The sequence below is a fragment of the Pipistrellus hanaki genome, assembly GCF_964339955.1.
Source record: "Pipistrellus hanaki genome assembly, chromosome: 11".
NCBI lineage: Eukaryota > Metazoa > Chordata > Mammalia > Chiroptera > Vespertilionidae > Pipistrellus > Pipistrellus hanaki.
In genome coordinates, this window is record NC_140513.1 from 42,618,299 (window position 1) to 42,638,239 (window position 19,941).

The 19,941-nt window shown below is 41.5% G+C and overlaps 1 protein-coding gene across 1 annotated transcript in view; it reads right to left on the minus strand.

Moving 5' to 3' along the window:
• Positions 1 to 19,941, minus strand: part of LOC311630477 (histone-arginine methyltransferase CARM1-like) — a 202,741-nt gene that overhangs the window by 42,576 nt on the left and 140,224 nt on the right. The window lies entirely within an intron of this gene.

The window sequence follows — 19,941 nt, forward strand, 5'->3', positions numbered from 1 at the left end:
CTGTACCATAACCTTGCCCAAATTAATTATCCTGATCCTTATTAAGTTATCTTTTGATCTATTGATGCCAAAAATATCATGTTCATTAACCTGTCTTTAGAAGTACATTTTACAGTTATGTACTCATTTTTCTTTGATGTCCTCTAGATTTTATTTAATAACTTTGAACTCACTTAAAAGAGGGGCCTTGAAGAGAAAGGAATTTATTATATTTCTAATATAGGTCTTCCTAATGCCCAATATGACAAGGTGATTGCATGATTATATTTATGTCTTTTTACTGCCTGAAAAAAAAAATCCTAATAAACACCTTACACATACCAGCATGATATACAGCACATTCCTTTTTAAGTTGGGGTTCTTTGAGACCAGGTAATATCACCTGGTATTCTGCGGTTGAAAGTTTAACTCTTACATATTTGCTCATTGAATTTATACATAGTCAGAGACTTCATTTTGTATTTTCCTACCTCGATCCCTTTCCTCATCCTCCATGCAGTATACCATAAATTTATTATGACTCAATTCTCAATTTCTGATCACTTCTTCATGTGGCTAGGGTATCTTTCACCTCAAATACTATCTATCTTCTAGGGTGTAACCTTATTAAATGCCATTTCCACTTTTATTTTAAAAAAGAAATTAAGGAATTTCTAAGGAAAAACAATTTGAAAATGTCATCCTTTGTCAACATTCATCCACGCACAAGGACTCTTGGAATTCCATTCTATCATCATTCCATACTTTAGTCAAGTCCTTGGGATTGTATAGAGACCAGGAGGGAGAGCCCATTCACATGAACGGCTCTCAATAGGGCTCCATTGCGGATGGCTGCCCAAACTACATCTTCAGGCTCCTCTCTCTCCGGAGCCCCGGCCAGCACACAAACATTCCTGCCAATGTGCTTTGTCACCTCCTCAATTATCAATAAGAGCCAACCCCTGCTTCTTCTTGAAAAATAACCATTCCTTTAAATTTCATTAAAACCTTTATATGATCTTAGATTTCCTTGATTCTGTTTTTGTCACTAATCCTATAAGCCTTACTATCCTGGGGGCATACATAGTTGTTTCCCACTGACAATTAGTTTCTATATTTTCTTATTTCTGCCTTCCAGATGTCTCATTCCCACTTTCTCCTTTCTGCCTGAACCAACTTGTCCAGTTCATCATAGCTTTAAGTCTGAAATTTAAAAATAGCATTTATATAATGACAGCAGTGCCTACTTCTTAGGCCTATGTGACATAAAACATATTAAGGGCTAAGTATTAAAGTTATTAATGTTGTCATATTACATTTCTTAAAAATATTATTCACTAAAAAAAAAAAAAAAAAAAGAAATGAAGATGAGCAAAAATGCAATTCACTTTTATTCCTACCATCCAGATGTGGGCAGGGTATATGCCTAGCAGAATTTTAGTGCATCTCTGTTTGTAAAAATATGTAATATTTTACAATTACATATTAATATACATAAAAATAATATTTTTTTCTGTAATATATTTTAGCCCATATTGTTGGCATGCTTAAATAAAATACATCCAAATCTATTTGAATACTTTGCAGTCTTTTTACATTGAAAATGTATTGATCTCCCATAGAACAACCTTTAGGAAACAATGAAAATAGTTGATAATCCTATGTCTGAATATAATTTCTTGACATATACATTTGAAAGTAGCTTTAAAACACAAAAGCAGCCAATTCCAGAGATAAAAGATATAATAATTTTTTAGTCAGTTTTGCTGTCCTTCATGTTTGGTTTACATCATTTTCAGTAGAGATCATTTATGCCACTTTCTATACCTTTCTTCCAAAACTGTAACTCAGTGCCACTGTCTTTTACAGGAAAAAAGGCACTTCAGTCTCTCCCTCCAAGTGCTGGAAGAGGCCCTTATGTAGTGAAGGCTCCACCCTCCATCATATTCATTGTTGCACCAATTTTCACTGTGTGACCTGGTTCTTCAGGTCAGAGGGAGTTGAAGATAGAGGGAGATTCCAAATAAAGGCTCTTATCCCAAGATACCATCAAGGTACAAGAAAACCCGTGTCATATTCTTGTTTCCATCCTGTTTCCTTGGTATTACATTGGGTTTCAAAAGCCTGTTTCAATACTCATTTCACTTGTTATCAGCTGCCTAAAACACACACATATACACACACAATCTTTAGGTGGTAGCAGCAGTAGACTTCCTCCTTTTACTATCACAATAACTTCCAAGATAGATCAGGGGTAATGTCATCTGGTATTCTGCAGCTGTTGTCTTGTTGGGGAGGATTTTCATCCAATTACTCATATTATGTAAGTGTTGTTTTATCTATGCCTGCTCAGTTTGAAAGTTTAATTTGTCTTAGAGGCCATACTATACCATGTAGCCCTCAATTATATTTTCTCTTAAAACAGTGGAAACAGCAAGAGTTTGGAGGTGGAATACTTGGTGCTGGTTGTGAATCCTTGACTCACTAGCTCTATGACTGTGGCCTAGACACATAATTTCTTGGAAGTCCATTTTTCCCCCCTATAAAATGAGAATAATAATATTACCTATTCCACAGTGTTATTTCAAGGACCAAATCAAGTGAGAAAGAACAAAGGAATATATAAGTTAAAGAGAATATAGATTAAATGGAAGAAGAATCTGAAGACAAGATAATAAAGCAATATAAGATTAAAAGAGAGATTTCAGACCCAAGGAAACAAATCAAGAAGCAAAGCAACATAATTATAGGATCATACACAATATCTAAGAAAATAATATATTACATTCAAATTATATATAATAATTTTACCAAAGCATTTGGCATAATTGAGCTAACAATATTCTTAATTCTGTGGCTTAAAAATATCACCCCTTTGCAGACGAAATTTTGAACATATATAGAAGATAACTTGTCCTAAAATTTTTATAATATCGGTAGTTATAAAATAAAATTTTAAAATAAAATGAAGTAATTAGTGACAGTAAAATGAATGAATAAATGGTGGTAACCCTGTATACTATTCAACAGTGAGAAATAAAGGACTGGAGATATATGTATTAACATAAATTAATTTAATAAACAGAATTTTAAACTAGGGAGTGAGGGGGAAAGCAGGCTGCTGGAGAAAATATAAGATAATTGATTTTATAAAAAAGTTCAAATGTTTTCAATAGTAAAACTGCTTTGATTGTTCTTAAACTGGATTGTGGATATATATGTGTTTGTTTAGTATTCTTTACACCTTATATTTATACTCACCTCTATTTCTATATGCATGAAATATTTTATAATAGGAAATTTTAAATTATGTTATTAATAGAAAAGCTTGAGATTATCATAATGAATGTGGATTTTAAGAGGCAAACTGATTTCTGCAATCAGAAAGAAGCTAATAGGCAGGGAAGACAAATTAAACAAAACAGCATAAAGGTAATTCAAGACATAGAAAAATGGAACGAAAAAAATCACTCAAAGGTATACTAAAAGAAAGTCCCCTGAAAAAAAATGAACTTGTTAAAAGAAAAATACATTGTGGTCATAGGAAAATTTCATATAGTAATAGTAACATGGAAATATATTCTATTCAAGATTTTGGATTTAGAGGGGAAAAAATTCCTCGGGCACCCAGAAAAATAAATCATCTTAAAAGTGTAAGAAAGTCAGGCTAGCATTAGACTTCTCCATAGTCACATTCATTTGGAAAACAATGGAACCATGATTACAGAATTTAGAAAAAGAAATAATTGTGACCTAAAGAAGATTAAATCCAGAAGGTGTGATTCACATTTTCAGCATGAAAAAACTCAGAATCTATAGCACCCAAAAGCCCTCTTCAAAAATGTTTTGCCAGAAATAAAAATAAATAAATCTACATAATTAAGAGATAAATTTTAAAAATTGGTATAAAGAAGTTAAAATAAAAGACTAATGGTTAGAAATGGATTCATCCATTCTAATCATTCCATCATTTTATAATTCAGGAAACTGAATGCTAACCATTCCAATTTTATAGGGTATTATAAAATTAATCCAAAATGATTAATCCAAAGTGTGAGGGGATAGAAAATATTTTCAGATATAGAAAGCCTCAAAGGTTTTCTGTGTGTAACAAATATAAAATCGACAGCAACAACAACAAAAGACACAAGGAATCAGTCAAGGGGAAAAGATGTAAGAAAAAGGATAACATAGGTAGAAGAAAGAGTGGTAATCTGAGCATGAATAAGAAGTGAATACATTTGAAAGTAAAAGTTTACCCATTTATTATATGTAGAACATTCTTTTTGAAGTAGCATGAATATTCCTTTTCTTTTTTAAACATGATTTTATTGGTCTTAGTGAGAGAGGATAGGAGAGGGAGAGAGAGAAGCACATCAATTGGCTGCCTCCTGCACACACATATCCCTAATGGGGATCGAGCCAGAAACCTGGGGATGTGCCCTGACTGGGAATTGAACTGTTGACCCTTTGGTGCATGGGATGATGTTTAACCAACTGAGCCACACTGACCAGCGTAACATTTACTTTTCTATGGGTCCAATGAAATCACTTGGTTCCATAGGGGAAGATATTTATATGATCACTATACTTCATATGCTTTTCTGGGGGTTATGTTTTCAGAAGCAAGTTATAGGCAAAGCATTAAAAACTGATTATTCTAAACCCTGACAATCTAGAAATAATTTAATCGAACAAAATTGGGAGGTGCTTCTGAAGAGGACAGTTCCTCTTCCACTATAGTGAGTGGGAGTCAACACCATATTCAAAGTAGATAACTCAGGATAACAGAAAAGTGGGTATTAGGATATAAAGTGATGATGGCCATCAGCTAAATAACTAAAAAATCAAAAGCTCAGAGTGATTCACTGGGAAACGTGATTGGCATGTACGGGTGGGTGGGACATGACTTTGTTTTATTTTAGAACTGCCTAAATTGCTGGATTTCCCTTCTTCATGTACAGTTATCACTTTAATGGAAAAAAAAAAAGCCAGTGAGCAGCCAGCCCCCCAAACAACAGGACCCCTAACCAATGTTTCTTTTCTTTCCCTTCAGCCCCATTCCTTAATGGCAATGCTCAACATCGGCTCAGACATTTTTAAAAAGCAATAGTTTGACATTGAAATTGGGTCTCAAGCCGAAACTGGTTTGGCTCTGTGGATAGAGCGTCGGTCTTCGGACTGAAGGGTCCTGGGTTCGATTCTGGTCAAGGCATATACATTGGTTGCAGGCACATCCCCAGTAGGGGGTGTGCAGGAGGCAGCTGGTCGATGTTTCTCTCTCATTGATGTTTCTAGCTCTCTATCCCTCTCTCTTCCTCTCTGAAAAAAAAAAATCAATAAAATAAATTAAAAAAAAGAAAAGAAAAGAAAAAGAAATTGGGTCTCAAAAGAACTGTTGGCCAAGAAAGAAACTCACTACAGATTGATTCATAAGCCTTTCAGCATAACGATTATTGCTTGTCTCATTTTTGATTCTTATAAGTGTATTTCCAGTAGGACATAATCTCACTCATCTAGGAGAAATGGTGAACATAGACAGATGAACAAGAACAGACCCAGAGATAAGGAGCCATGGGTCAGACTGTTGGACCTCAAAGGGAGGGTGGGGATAAAAGGGAGAGATCAACCAAAGGATTTATGTGCACACATATGAGCCTAACCAGTCGTCAAGGACAATAGGTGAGTGGGGGCATGAGTGTGGAGGGGTGGGGGAATGAAATAGGGGGTTGAGGACAAATATGTGATACCTTAATCAATAAAGTAATTTAAAAATATATATAAAAATATTTAAAAAAGCAATAGCAAGCTTACTGTTAAAAGTTCAGTGGCTTTAATTTACTTAAACAGAATATTTGAGCTAAAGGTTTTTGCTAACTACTTGTTCTGAGCCCATCATTTTATAATCAGGACATTGAGTCCTGGGAGGAGGGGGAAAGGAGGGGTCAGTGTCCAATCAGGGGCGGACTTGGATGAAAGTGATTGTATCTGTCAATGTGTTTCAACAAGCTTAGTTCATATCCATTATTAATGATAGTGGCATTATGGCTTGGCTCCTTTCTGAGAAGGGTCTGAAGAGGAAGTACCCGTAGTTACCGTCTCCCCCCGTCTCTCTCCCGTTTTCCTTTCTCCCCCTCAGTGCATACCTGCCTCTCTCCTGTAATCAAGGTGATTACAGCACTGAGCACTGCCTCTGACCTCTCTGGGCCACTGCTGCTTAATTATAGTGTGCAGCAAACAGGGCCTGCAAAACTGGCGGCCAAAAAAGAATAAATGGGCCCCTGGAGGAACCAGTCAGAGACGTGAGCACAGAAAACCTTTGCAAACAAGAACTAGTTGGCAGGGCGATGAGGAGAACACAGAGTGAGGAAGACAGAAGGCAGAGGCGGGAGACAGATGCAGAAGGAAGGGAAAGAGTCAAAGAAAGGGATTTCTCCTTGCTTCTCTTTGGGATGACTTAAGAGCAGAATGGGAGGAGTCCAGAAACTTCTCTGTACTGAGTAATTATATGCCCCTTTATCACTCACAGAATTTCCAAAGGTGGCAGAAGGAAGTCACAGGAAGCTTTTATGAAGGAGATGTTGTCAATCCTATAGTTTGGCCACCAACAAAACAAACACACACACACACACACACACACACACACACACACACACACACACACACAAAAACCCCCACTGGCAACTTTAATACAGATAGTTGTTTCCCTTTAAAGATGTTCCAGAATGCCCAAAAACTGGGGAAAGGGAGCCTCAAGGAGGCAGACAAGCTGTTTAGACTTGGAAAGGAAGCTTTGATCAAGTTATAAAGTAAGCACTGAAATCAGGAATGTCTACAGAAGCAATTCACAGTTGTGTGTGTGGCGGGGATCGGGGTTGCACTTTGCACATCCTATCAGCCAGCTTATTTGCCCTCATTTGGGAGGGAAGTTTTCTCTCCTGAACTGTATCTGACAGCAGGGGTTGTGTCTACTTTGCTCAGCTAGCAGAGTATCTGGCACAGTGAAGGAATCCAATATGTATTTGTTAATTACCTCACCAAAGGTGACATAGCAGCCCTTGGAATCTAGTTTCCATCTTAGTTTGGAAAGTTATTACCAACACAGGGGAGCAGTTCCAAGAGAAAAGATCATTCTTCCCCTTTCCAGTCTTTATGCTGGTCCTACGGTAGCAGGTCAATAAAGGGTAACTGGCTAAAAGGAACTTGGGGGAATATTCTTTTTAAATATATATGTGTATATCTTTTTACTGATTTCAGAGAGGAACGGAGAGGGAGGGAGGGGGGGAGGGAGGGAGGGAGGGAGGGAGGGAGGGAGGGAGGGAGGGAGATAGAGATAGAGAGAGAGAGAGAGAGAGAGAGAGAGAGAGAGAGAGAGAGAGAGAGAAACATCAATGATGAGAGCAAATCATTGATTGGCTGCCTTCTGCATGCCCCAAACTGGGGATCGAGCCTGCAACCCGGTCATGTGTCCTGACCTGAAATGGAACTGTGACCTCCTTATTCATAGGTCGACGCTCACCTACTGAGCCATGCCAGCCAGGCTGGAGATATTCTTTATGTCTGTCTAAATGCTGGCATACCTGGCAATGGGGAGAAATAATTTAAATGATGAGTTTTTAAAATGAATGACAAGGTTAGTAAGGGCCTGTCTAGCATACCCTTCCAGGATATCTTTGCCTTTCGTGTCTTAGAGCTATTTTAGATCTCCGTAAGAAAACGGAAGACGATGCAAGTAATTCTTGCTCTGAGAAACAGAAAATAATTGCATCTGGTGGAATGCTCTGTGCATAGGCGAGTCCTGCATCTATCTGTAGTTTCTTCTCAGCATTCCTCTTTATCTATAAGAGGAGGTGTAATAGCTAACTGGCTCACACATTAATAAAATTATTTGATACTTGTTCATTTAGTATTTGTGTAAGAATCACCACTTTACCATTAAAAATTATCTTTTAGCATTTTAATATACCATTTTTAACTTTAGTTCTGGGACATAATTTTATTCTGTAACTTCTTCAAAACTTCTCCTCATTGTTTCTTATCTTCTAAGTAGGATGGATAGCATGTTAGTTTAGAGTATTTGCTTCCGAGATAATGACCTGAGTTCAAGTCTCTACGTCCTAGTAATTTTCATTAAATTAATCTCAAGCTTGAATTGAGTACATATAGAATAGGAATAATATTAGCACCTACTTCCAGGGTTGCTTTGAGACTTAATGAGATAATGCATGTAATGTGATTATACATGGCTTCGCAAATATCAAGGAGAGCCATGCTATTGGTCCAGTAAGAGCGGGAGTGTGGATGTAGACAGTTGGTCAGGTTACCAGGTCAATTCTCCTTGACCATGGGTTTTCCATTCTACTCTTTCCCCAGGATGCCACAAATAATTTACACTTTGTGTGGGAACTGCTAGTTGCTTATCAAATCCATTCTTGCCTTTTTTCTTACTAATAAAATGCCTATACAACTGAGGGCAACAATGCACAAACTAAAATACTATATTTCCCAGCCTCTCTTGCACCTGAGTGTGGCTAACTGACAAGTTCTGGCCTATGAAATATATGCATGAATTGCTGGGATGACTTCCAGGAAGATTCCTTAAAAAAGGGAGAAAGAGCCAGGGAAAGACATTTTTGAGTTCTTCCTTTCTCCATCCTATTAACTGGTGGGATGAAGCTACAGCAAACATCTTGGAGACTGGGGTGACTTTCAGGAGATAAGCCATAGACCTGGACAATGTACAGGAAGATGTAAGGGGCCCTTCACATTTTGTGGAGCGTCCACATTCTTTAGGTTCCGTCCATCAGACTTCTTTTGCATGAGATAAAAAGTGCTCTTGAGTGCTTAAGTCAGTGTTATTTTGGGTTATCTGTTACATGGAGATGAACTAACAGATGAATGTGGGTGTCTTAATACCATATGATTTCTCTTATATGTGGAATCTAAAGAACAAAGAAATGAACAAACAAAACAGAAACAGACTCATAGATACAGAGAACAAACTGATGTTTGCCAGATGGGAGGGGCATTGGGGAACTGAGAAAAAAAGGGATGGGATTAAGGACAGCATAGGGAATACAGTCAATAATCTATTTATCCTACATAACAAAAGGCTAATATGCAAATTGACCAAACGGCAGAATGACCGGCCTCTACAACACGTACTGACCACCAAGGGCAGATGCTCAACACAGGAGCTGGCCCCTCGTGGTCAGTGCACTCCCACAGGACATCCTAAACTGGCAGTCGGACATCCCCTGAGGGGTCCTGGACTGTGAGAGAGCGCAGGCCGGGCTGGGAGACCCCCTCCCTAGTGCACGAATGTCATGTACTGGGTCTCTAGCATATATATAAAAGCTAATCGGCCAAACAGCGGAACAACCAGAACGACCAGTGGCAATGACATGCACTGTGGCAGCCAACTGGCCGGATCGGAGGTGGGGCTGGACAGTCAACCAACTGTGGCCCCTCCCCCCTGTTGGCCCCACCCCCCGCCTCCTTATCACCAAAGTGTGACCTTTAGTGATTCTAAGTAAGTAAATGCTCTCCAGCTTTCATAGACCAGGAGCCTGAATGACAAGTGATCAGGTGGAAAACTGCTCACAGTCTGGACCATCAGTCAGGTGTCCAGGAGAGGTGCCCAGCACAACCACCATCTCCCTGCGTTCTCTCTCCACTGCTTACACCAAAGAGGGCAGCCATATCACACCACAGCCTCTCTTTAGAGGGTTTGTCAGCGGGGAACTAAACCACATTACCGTCTAGGGAGAGGCTTAGAAAGGGAAGCTGTAAGTGTCCCTGACATTAAAGTACCTTTGAAGCTTCAATTCATCCAAAAGCCAACAGCAAATGTGTATATACCCTGAAAAGGCCTTTGACACTAATAACTCTCCCTGGCCCATCTCTTGGTCTTAACAAGACTCCCAACATCTTTCTATATTTTTTTTCAATTACAGTTAATATTCAATATTATTTTATATTAGTTTTAGGTGTATAGCATAGTGGTTAGATATTTGTATTATTTACAATGTGATTCCCCTAATAACTCTAGTTACCCACCTGGCACAGTACATAATTATTACAATACTAGAAGCCCGGTGCATGAGATTTGTGCATGGGTAGAGTCCCTAGGCCTGGCCAGTGATCAGGGCCAATTGGGGCCTTCCAGCTGCTGGCCAGAGCCTCCCTTCCCCAGCTGCCAGCTGCCAGCTGGGGCCTTCCTTCATTCTATGCCATCCTCTGGTGGTCAGCACATGTCATAGTTAGCAATCAGTCTCCTGGACAAATTTACATGGGGAGAATTTGCATATTAGACTTTTATATCCTATCTAAGAAAAGAGTAATATGCAAATTGACCATCACTCCAACACATAAGATGATGGCCACCACAGGATGGCCAGCAGGGGAGGACAGTTGGGAGAGACCAGGCCTGCAAGGAAGGGCAGTTGTGGGTGATCAATCCTGCAGGGGAGGGCAGTCAGGGTGACCAGGCTGGCAGAGAAGGGAAGTAGGGGGCAACTGAGCCTGTAGGGAAAGGCAGTTAGGGGGGGACTAGGCCTGCAGGGGAGGGCAATTAGGGATGATCAGGCCTGCAGGGGAGGGCAGTTATGGGCAAACAGGCTGGCAGGGGAGCAGAAAGGCATCAATCAGGCTAGCAGGGGTGTGGTTAGGGGTGATCAGGCTGGCAGGTAGAAGTGGTTAGGGGCAATCAGGAAGGCAGGCAGGTGAGCAGTTGGGAGCCAGCAGCCCTGTATTTTGAGAGGGATATCCAACTGCCTGTTTAGGCCCAATCTTGCCTAAATGGGCAGTTGGACATCCCTCAAGGGGTCACAGACTGGAGAGGGTGCAGGCTAGGCTGAGGGACACCCCCTGCCATGCAGGAATTTCGTGTGTCAGGCCTCTAGTATAGATATATGATTATATTTCAGTTGCTTTGCTTTTAGTAAAATCAATGCTAATATTAGACCTTTCTGCTCACAAAGTATGTCCCACTTATTATCTCATATCTACTCTATAACACTGTAAGGGGGCATTATTTCCATTTTTTGATATGAAAACAAATTCAAAATGACTAAATAACTATCAAGCATATTGTTTCTTTATAGCAAATTAGACACTAAAGAAATTCTTGAGTTAACTGAGGTTTTTTAAATAGCAAAATTGATTTTTAAATATATACCAAAGGATTATTTGAAGTCAGAATTTTCAACATATAAAAATGATTGACAAATGATATGCTTGATTATGCTGATTTAGAAGTTAGAAAAATAATACAAAAAAAACTGGTTATAGGCCAAATCAAAGTGAGGAGCTGGGTTGAAAAATATTATGTGTCTATAAAGTAATTCTTACAAAGCAACATTTTAACCATTTAACTATGAAGGAATTAGCATTTATCTGGATTTATTTTCCACCAAATGTTATGTGAGTATAAAAACTGTCTCGGGTTTTACCAGCCCAAATGTTTCATGCTCTCAGATGGTTTTTCCTCAAATGTGAAATTCAGCTAATTAGCTCATCCTTGGCTTTGAGAGCAACCAGTGGCTTGGGAATAGCTAGCGGCCTGATCTGCAGCCAGCTCTGCAGAGCTTTGGGGATAGCAGACGAGTAAACAGAACTGCCCCTGTGCAGAGAGGGCTGATAAAATGCCTACGTTGTAAAAATGTAGCCAAGGCATTCTGCACGTTTTCTTCAGGTCCTTCTTAAGAAGGATACCTAGTCTAAGGAAGTGCTCACAAGAAGAAAAAAATCACATTTCTGAAAGCAAGCAGCATTACGAATGGATAGAAAACAGTCATGAAGTCATGACAACCAAAACGAATCTGAAAGAGTGTGAGTCCATGCAGACCTTCATTATCAAGTGAATGTAACTAGGGACTTAGAGAATAAATGCATTGGGGCTCTTCGGAGAAAGTAGGATAAAAACACATTTACTCTTAAAAATTAGAGACTCTTCGAATCTGGGTTTCGATGTGTGTTCTTCCTCCTCCCCCACCCACCTCTCTTCCTACAGGGACTGTTTAGGAAGACTGGAGGTTTCAGAACTTCTTCCACATCCACATCACTCCTTGCTTCAGAGAAATATCCAGGCACGATATGGGGCAGAACGACCCAGCTCACTCTAACCTCACAAAGCATTTTCTTCCTAGATCATCCCAAACCACATGCTGCCTGAGCTCAACCTGCCAAAAATTAAAATAAGAAATAAAAATAAATTCATCCCCAGCTAGTTGGCGCCTTAACTGACTGGTGACCCCCTCAAAATACTGCAGCCAGCTCTTCCAGGCAGGGGTCTGCGGGCGTATTTCTGAGAGACCCTTCATCTGTCTCTGTCTGATATCAATGACTCACCCGCCTTCTTGCTAAGAAGCTCTGAGCGAAAGGTGAGACCCAGGGATGCTTTTCACCCTTTATATTTCCTTCTGTTTCTGCTTTATTCCAGGATTTCACAAGGACAATGTGGCACAAGAAATATGCATTTGGTCTTGGTCCCTGGTTCCTGACACTGAGCTCCTAAAACCGTTGTAATTTCTGGGGTGATAGGAGCCTCTTACACTCGGCTCCCAAAGCCTTTTGAATTTCCCGAGCGAGAGAAGCATGTTTTGTTCTAATGAAATGTCTCCTTGTTGGCTCCTGGACAGTTTCAGAAGAGGGGCTAGTCATCAGGAAGATCAAGCCATGATTAGAAGCTTGGAACTTTTATTATTTATTTATTTATTTATTTTAAATTAAATCATTATTGTTGAAAGTATTACAAGTATTACATATGTCGTCTCCCCCCCTCCCTGCCCCGCCCTCCCTCCCCTCCCTCCCAATATCCCTTCTAGCCTAACCCTGTCTTCTCCCCCAGGCCTTCACCATCCTATTGTCTGTGTCCATGGGTTAGGCATATATGCATATAAGTTCTTTAGTTGATCTCTTCCCAACCCTCCTATCCCTCCACCAAAGCACCTCTGCCTTCCCTCTGAGATTCCACAGTCTGCAGATGCTTGGAACTTTTAGCCCCTCCTGTATTCTCCATAAAGGGAAGAGGGGCTGGAGACTGAATTAATAATCAATCATGTCTACATGATGAAGCCTCCATAAAAATTCCTAAATGGGGCTCAGAGAGCACTGTGTTGAATGCATTCACATGCTGAGAGGGTAGCACACACCAACACCAAAAGGACAGACATTTCTACATGGGGGTGGGGGGGCTTCTGACTTTACCCTAAATACCTCTTCAATCTGTACCTTTTATAATGTCCTTTATGATAAATTAATAAATATAGGTTGATGTTTCCCTGAGTTTCATGAGCTCTTCTAGCAAATTATTGAAAACTGACTGGGTTTGTGGGACCCCCCAACTTAGTAGGCAAGATAGACAGAAGTGTGGGTACCCTGAGGACCCACCATGTGTGACTGGTATCTGAGGGAAGCTGTGGGCAGTCCTCTGGGACTGAGCCCTTACACGTGTGGAATTGGGCACTAACTCCAGATAGTGTCCGAATTAAATTAAATTATGTGATGCCCAGTGGGGTCCAGAGCATTGGAAAATTGGTTGGTACAAGGGGCATAAAGCCCACCCATTTGGTGCCAGAAGTATTGTGAGCAGAGAAACATGCACAATCATGATGAACAATCTTCTATCTCACATGTGGGGACACTTCTTTGCTAATCCATACAGATAATTTCTCAGTATTAAGGAAGAGTTGACCTCTACATTTTCCTTCTTTTCCTATGATTCAGTTATAATACATACTCAGGCTCTTATTCAAGCCTTGAATTGGTTTGAGACCATGCAATTTAGAATATACAATGCAATTTAGAATATACAATCCTGAGACAATGCAATCCAGAAAATACAAATACTGGGAACTGAGCTGCATGAGAGTAATTAAAGGGTGTGTTGTCGGAAACTAGAGTGATTGTAACCACTTAGCCTGGAGTCAAAACAATGCAGGTCTACAGATCTATAAAATGTGATGGGGGAAGTGAAAGCATAGGACAGTGGCTCCCGATGTGGGGCACTTTGATTTTTAAGGGGGCAATTCAAGAATGCGTTATTAGCAGTGAATTTTTTTGCATTTCTTACGGTTCTAGGGGCCTCATATACAGTATGTAAATCTATATTATGGCATATTTATGCATTTTAGTTCTCTATTATGTTTTGAAACTTTATTTTCAGTATTATTATTATTTTTAACAATTTCTTAGTGATTTCTTCCTTGGTACTTCAACTGTCCTTTCATTCTTTTATTTTTCTCTTTAATGGATACCATGTTCTTTGGAAGCTTGTTTAGACCAAAGAAATGGCCTTTTAGGCTTCCTCCACATGAATAGGAGTTCACTTTTTAAATAAGAAGTATATGTCATGGGGCGGGGGTGGGGGGGGCAGGATTTTAGAGATGCTTAGGTGGGGCATGGCCAAAAAAAGGTTGGGAACCACTGGCATAGATGGAACCTCAAAGATCACGGTCCTAGTTCAACAACCTCATTGGGCAAAAGAGTCGACGGAGACACAAAATGTAACATGACTTGTTAATTTCAAGGAACCAATAAGCAACCCAGTGTAGGCTAGAACCTGACCTCACTGTCCCCCATGTGGCATTTCATCACTCAGACTCCCACATGGAGGTGGTCTCCCCTGTCCCTGGAACATGAGGAAGAACTGGGCTGCTGTTTCACTCAGGACCCTGAGACAGTGCCTCATATTCGCTGAACTTGATATACTCGCACATCGTTCTCTTGTCCCGGCTTTACGGAGAATAATTCAGCCACCTTTCCCATCATTAGCTGCTGTTCGGACCAGCTGAGAAGTTCTTATGCTGATTTATTAGTCTCTACTGGGCCGTGTTCCACATAATTTTCAAGCAAGGGACAGAAAAGATTTCCATCAGCTAGGAAGCGGTGTGAAGCACAGAGGTTAGAACAACATCTCCCCTGAAGAATACATTTATAAAGTCACCCAAAGCACGCTATTCAGTCTGGCACCTGGATTTAAAGATTGCCAGATGGCCCACCCAGGACTCCGAGGAAGAAATATCTCATTTCTCGTCTCTCCTTGTTCCTGCCTCGCCCTGATAATACCACGACTGATTAGAGAACCACAGCATCAATGACACCAGTGACTGAAGGTAAGACACTCAAGCTGAAAGCTCTCTCTACTCCTGGAGACAAGACGGCATTTGTATGTGTAATACTGAGTTCCCCAAGCACTCTTAAGAAAGCAGGAAATATCGGGAAGAGAACAAGAAAGAAGAGGGGTTTCAGATGCATCGCAGGGCAAGCGTTTGGGACCAACTACGTGACCGTCATGATGAAGTGTAATCTACCAAATGTATTATCTCACAAATCCAGACAGACTTTCAATTCTAGTCCAGGATCACCGTGCCTTCCGTTTAGTTTAATAAATTCAGTTCAAAGATTTTCAGTCAGGTACCAAGTGCTGTGCTCTAGATGATGTGACACCGTTAGAAATACGACCAAGTGAGTTTCCACCACCACTGGTTCATGAAGAGGAAAGACACATTCGCAGCCAAAAACTAATGGTTAATACTGATGCAGGGCTTACTTGTGCCATGTGCTATTTTAAATGCTTTACGAATATTAATCCTCTTAACCACACAACATCCCTATAAACTAGGTTATATTTTTATTCTATTTTACTAGCATGCAAACTGAAACCAGGTCATTTGCCAAGGGCTGCTATAATGGGTGAATGTGTCCTTACACACACACACACACACACACACACACACACACACACACACAAACACGATTAGTATAGTTGAAGTCCCAAACCCTAGGCCCCAGAATGCGACCTCCTTTGGAAATAAGAGTCATTGCGGATGACATTAGTTGGGTTGAAGCCATATGCAGTAGAGTGGTCCCTACTCCAATATGACTGGTCTCCTTACAAAAAGGGGAAATTAGGACACAGACATGCTCACAGAGAGAATGCCAAGTGAAGGTGTAGGCAGAGACTGAGGTAAGGCAACAGAAACCAAGGAAAAGCAGAGATTCCTGCAAACCACCAGAAGCCAGGAGTCCTCCTCACCACACTCAGAAGAAACCACCCTGCCGACACCTCAATCTCAGGCTTCCAGCTTCCAGAACTGGAGACAATACGTTTGTGGGTAAGTCAACCCAGTGTGTGGTACTGTGTTTTGATAACCCTCGCAAACTAACCCAGCCACCAGGCCAATAATCAGTGACTTCAAACCCAAGCATTCCGGTGCCAGACTCGGCGCTCATAACCGTTTCACCGACCTGCTTATGTTTCTGAAAGCACGGAGCACACTGTGTACCTTCCCACATAGAAGGCAGAATGAGAAACACAGATAGGATACACAAGCCAAAGGAGTTCAAAGAAAGAGTGTGAACAACCTAATTTAAAACATACATTGAGTAAGCATTTGCTGAGAAATTTTGACTTCGGGGACTCAAAAAGCACAAGATGTGCCACTACTCTCATGGAATCATCTAGCGGGATCTCTATAAACAACTAAACTAAAATGCCCCGAGTGAGGGAGGCTCTTCATCCAAGTGACTCGCTGTAAAATCTAGAGGGTCATGTTAACTCTGTGGCAGAAGGAGGTTTCAAGCGGAGAAAGAGTTATTTGTGGAAGTGGAGTTCTTGGGGTGCCTAGAGAAAAGGAATTTTCTGAGCCCCCACTCCCCCAGGAGGATGGGATTTTGCAGAAAGCTTTATTGATGATGTAAAATTAAAGGGGTTTCTCTGCATGTTCCCATCTCTGTCTTGCCATGGAAGAAATTCAATCTTGTCTTCAGTAGGGCCAGAATTAAAGCCACTGTCCAGAATTTTTGTCCCACATTCAAGTCCAGTCCAGCATCTGGCTAGCTTAGCATGTTTTCCTAGCTGTAGTCCATTGTGCGTGGTACCTAGATGCCATGGGCCCTGTGGCTGCTTAAGGCCAAAGGCGATGGAGAGAGAACAGGAGAGCGCATGGGCGAGTGTGGGTCACCAAGCAAGATACAGCCAGAGCAAGCCAGAGAGAGGAACCCGGTGTTTCAGGATTTTAACCAGGAGCTTCTTCAAATTAACCAATGAACTCTCCAAGATTTCGCCTGCTTCTGATGGGGTCCACCTCCTAGCCAATCCATTGTACCCACTGACAGGCAAGCATCTTCCCTACATCACCCTGACTTCTCTGCGCATGCTCCCATCTCCCCTTTGTCTTGTCCCTTCCCCCGTGATCTGCAGGGAATGAATGAACTGCAGTTTCATGGGGAGCATGAAGCTGTAGCTGCTTGAGAAGCTGCCCAGATGACCATGCTTAAAACGTCTGGCCTCCCCTTTGCTCTTTCCCTATCATTAATGTTAACTAGCTAATAATGAAGATCACAAAAGCAATGTGTATAATATGAAAGAATCATGAATCATGCAAGGCAAGGAAGGGAAAGTCCAGATTTTAATTAAACTGTGCAATTCTGGGTCAATGTCCTTCCTATCTCAGGTCCTTATGTCACACATTTCTCATAAGCAGCCATGGACCTGAGCCTGCTAAGTCTGTGGTTGGCTCAGATGGCCCCTAGTCACCATTTCGATCTATCATTTGTCTTCTCTCTGGCTCCACACATCTGGCAACCAAGTACCTGGGTCAGCCAGGCCTGACCTGGAGTAGGCAGTTAAGGGAAGGAAAGTGGTCAAGATAAGGGGAAGGAGGTGAGTTGTTATGAGCTAATTGTATACCCCTCCAAATTCATCTGTTGGAGCCCTTAATCCCTCAGTACTCTAGAATATGGAGATAAGATCTTTAAAGAGATAATTAAGTTAAAATGAGGTCGTTAGGGTGGGCCCTAAACCACATATACAGATCCTACATACAGAGGGAAGACCATGTGAAGACAGAGAGACGGTGGCCACCTACACGCTAAGGAGTGAGGCCTCAGAAGAACCCAGCCTTACTAGCTACTTGGTCTTGGACGACTAGCCTCCAGAACTTGGAGAAAATTAATTTCTGTAGTTGAAACCATCCAGTCTGAGGCACTTTGCTACGGCAGACTAATATGTGGACGATAAAGGAAAATGGAGATGGAGAGAGAGACATGTGTCCGGGATCCTCACTATCTCGGATGCAGCTCTGGTTCCTGGAGTGCAGCCAAGGTCAAGAGATTGGCCTTCTAGACACCAGCTCTAGGACCAGTCCCCCCGCCAATCAAGGCTCTGGGGAGAGGAGGCTCCTGGAGACATGATTCCCATATCACTGTCCCCTACTCGGGCTGTAAAGACGGAGTCCGACTATCTCCATCAGGACTGTTGTCACAATAAGGTTGAGTGTGATTCCAGAAACCTCACCCTTCCCTCCTGACAGGCACTCCTGGGCTCAGAAGCTGTCATTTACCACAGAGTTCAAGGCCTGAAATGTAACGCCTATTGAGCAGGCAAAATTCAGCAACACAAAACTCACCCAGTTGATCATTCAACAGGGGAAAGTGACAACTATCTCTTCTTCCCTGTTTTGACTGGGAAAGTAAGAGGCACTGGGTGTTGGAAGCAGGAGTAGGGTTCATAACAGAGACGGATGCAGTGTGTGAGTGAGTGTGTGTGTGTGTGTGTGTGTGTGTGTGTGTGTGTGAGTGTGTGTGAGTGTGTGTGTGTGTGTGTTTACCAGGAGATGACTATAGAAATGTTGCCTGGAGACACAGCAGTCAGACTTTTAAAAATTCTGCCTAGCATTGGCCTTATTTACCTTCAAGGGGGTCATTTTGGAAGTATTTTGGCTGCACACATATATGCACGCCGCCGGGCTCCCAAGAATGTCTGTCTGAAGATTTTGTTTTGTGACTTTATTATAAGGGATGCATTCATCAAGGTGTCACAGCAATGTGCTTCCTGCCTTTGGTCTTGCTGCAAAAGCCCTTTCAAACCAACCGTGCACAGCTGCCACGCAGGGCGTGCTGCCTCCAGCACATGAATTAAATTAAACATCATTCACTGTGTCTGAGACACAGGCTGTCAAGGCATCAGGAGGAGAAGGGAGAAACTCGGTCAATTTGTCCTGCTCCTTCCTTGACATAATCTGCATATTTCGAGCTATTGGGATCTGGTCACAGTGAAACATTGCAAGAGAGGAGCTGTGCCTTATTCTTCCAGAATACCCGCTAGCATCTAGCCAGGGACACAGTAGCCCTCAGAAAAGGCATATTAACAGAACTTTTCACATTACCGCCCCATAGTTGTCCTGCAGGTACAACCTCATTCCGAAGTAACAAGCACTATTTCTAGTTTTAAAAACGAAACACGCTCTTGTCATCGACTTACTCAATTTGCAGGCAACCTCTGTCTATTTACTGCAACTTTACTTTCACCTCAGTGAGTGTGTGGGACAATACTGGCCTGCCATCAGCACTAATTTTACCCTCGGAAATAATGGGGCTTTTTTTTTTTTTTCCGTCTTAAAAGGAATAAGACCAGCAATTAGCTTTTGGACAATGCTTTGCAGTTGACAAAAGGCTTTCACGTATTTTATCTTATTTAGAGCAAGGCAGGACGTGCTGGAGCCCTGTGCAGGGCTGTTTTCACCTGCGCAGGACCTGCTCTTAGGTAATTCTGGGAAATTCTTACTCCCCTATTCTGATCGTGTGGTACAGCTGTAGGGCTGCCAATTACTGCAGCTTCCCTCACTCCAGCCACAGAAGTGGCCTGGATCCAGATCCAGGCAATCATAGCTCTCCATTCATCTAGACCTAGAGAAGATGACTCATTTTCTTACTCATGAATCTCAAAGGGTGTTAGTCAGGGGCTGTCAGCAGTCTTCCCCTCCATCTGGGGATGGGATGTCTGTAATAGGAGAATAAATCCAACACAGAGATAAGGTGGGGAAGGGAGGGGGTTGGACAAAGAGATGGGGAGGTCAGGTGAGAGAGGAATAGGAATGGGGAGAGAGGAAAAGGAAGAGAGATGGTAGAGGTAGAGGTAGAGGTAGAGGTAGAGGTAGAGATAGGGAGAGAGAGAGA